The following is a 2,621-nucleotide window of genomic DNA, read 5'->3' as shown; positions in this document are numbered from 1 at the left end:
CACCAACTTAACCTAAAAGTTTAAGCATTCGATTGGAAACCACTTATGCAAAAGTAGTTTTCAAAAAAAAAAAAAAGGGTTAAATTTAGTAAGTGCTAATAATAAGTGTTGAAAGGAATAAGTGGTGTTTGGTTGTATTGAAAATAAGGGTATTTGGATAATTACTTTTATTATAGGGTATTATATGATTATTTTTAAACATATTTTAGATTACAAATATTAATAGTTTTAAATTAACAATTATGAGAATTATTATTTTAAATTAAAAATAATCTTTTTATTAATGTTTAGTTATAACATCAAAATTTTAATTTAGTTAATGTTAATTTAAATTAACAAATAGTTCTTGTTCAATCCATAATTGAATTGTAATAACTAATATACCATAATGCATGGTAAAATAATATATAATTATTTTTAAATATATTTTAAATAAGAATAATAATATTTTTACAAATAAATTTAAATGATAATAACATTAATTTTCCATTTAAAATTTTTATATTTTTTATTAACTAAAATAATATAATATTACTATTTATTAATTAACAATAATCTTGTTATTAAAGTATATTTATAACATATGATTATCATATTAATTTAAGCTAAAAATAATATTAATAAGTAAATTAAAAATTTTAATTTATTTAATACTAATTTAAATTTATAGATGATTCTTTTTATTCATTTTAGAATTTAATTATATTTTATTAATAGTTAATAGGCTATAATGCATAGTAATTAAAATAATATATGGTTAATTTTTAATTAACAATATAATTAATATGTAATGACCCGAAGAATAATGACATTTAAATATTAAAGAGAGGGAAAAAATGGAATTAGTAAAAAAAAAAAAAAAAACAAAGGCGGCAGCAGACTTCATCAATGACATGGCAGCTAGGGCTCGTCAACGAGGGTGTGCTTCGTCGACGAGAAGATACTGAGAGTGGGTTTGGACAATTCTGAATTTCGTTGAGGAGGAGTGAGTTCATCAACGAATTGTCTTCGTGACCTCATCGACGAGATGACGTGACTTGTCGACGAATATCAGTGTATAAATAGCCCTAAACGCGATTTTTCAGCTGAATTTGGCCGCAGGAATTCTCTCTCTCTTTTTCTCTCCTTTCGGTTTTCTCCTTCTCTCTAGGATTTGGGGCCGATCTTTTGCCGGTTCGACGATCCGAGGCCACCATGACACTCCTGCGAAAGTTCTTTACAAATCTACTAGAGTGGATCGTTAGTGGGACGAGTTTGAAATTCATCCGAAATCCAGGGTAAGACTTTCTACTCAATTTTTGACTTTACAACAGTTGTAGAAAGCGTAGTACGCATAGAAATACTGATGTTTAGTTTTGGGAAATATCATTTTCAAGGTGTTGAACAGGGAACCCGATGAGTGCGGGACTGTTTATTTTAGGGGTTTCTCAAGAATCAGGTAAGGGGATAAATTAAGCTAGATGTTTTATAAAAAATAAGTATAATTTTATAGCATTTGATTTCAGGGAAATATAAGTTTATATATGTATGTATGACTACGCATTATGTTGGAAAATACTGTTGAAAATGGCAATATGTTCTAAATATACGTAATACTCATTTTGTGTTGCATGAGTAGAATTTATGGTGATATACAGTTTCTAGGAATAAGATAATGATATAGATTGTTATAATGAAAAACCGGCGTACGGGCCGAGAATTTTATATATGTTTTACCAATGTACGAGCCGAACTATGGATATGTTTTGCCGGCGTACAGGCTAAGCTATGGTAAAATATGAAATATCGACATACGGGTCGATGATTTTCATGATGTATATATATATGTGCAAAATGATATGATGATATTGATTTGCTAATTAATAGTATAAAATATTCATGTATCACAGTTTGATAATATGCTATATGTTATCAAACCTGGTTGGCTTGGTTTATGTTAGCATTTGCACGGTACCGCTACTATGTGTTCATGATCATCATGATATTGTGTTAACGCTGTCGTACGGGGTTAGCGTGAGGACGGATAGTCGATGTGGTTTTAAGAAGTATAGACGCCCCTGGTGTACGGACCAGGTTTGGCAGACCCATCGGACTTACAGATTATACTTTTAACTTGGCAGTGGTCAGCCAATCATAGTCAGGTCCCGCCTTCGGGCCACACAACCCAGTCATGTGGGGGTAATACATGACAACAGCCAGCTAAATATGCTTATATTTATGCTTTTAGGTATAACACGGATAAACTCATGTTGTCACACAGTAGTATTAGTTTATTTTCCTTACTAAGAGGTGTCTCACCCCAAATTATATGATCATTTCAAGCCCCCGATAGGAGAGCGAATAAAGCTCCGCTAGGGTAGTTATTGCTGATATGCCCTTTTTAAAGGGTAAGTACATTGATAGGGTTAAATAGACTTTTGAGAAGTGACCCTAGGACATCTTTTGGGTTGTGTATTGTGTATATATAAATACAATGGATGTAGTAACTCTGATATTATGATGAGTGATGTTGGGTACATGGTATTACATGATGTGTATGATTTTATGTTCCCTGCTGCTTAGGCTTCCGTGCTATTTTCTAATGTATCCCTGGTACCCATGGGTTCATATTGATTATGATC

Source organism: Malania oleifera, chromosome 2, assembly GCF_029873635.1.
Source record: "Malania oleifera isolate guangnan ecotype guangnan chromosome 2, ASM2987363v1, whole genome shotgun sequence".
Classification (NCBI taxonomy): Eukaryota; Viridiplantae; Streptophyta; class Magnoliopsida; order Santalales; family Ximeniaceae; genus Malania; species Malania oleifera.
Note: the sequence above shows the minus strand (reverse complement) of the source record.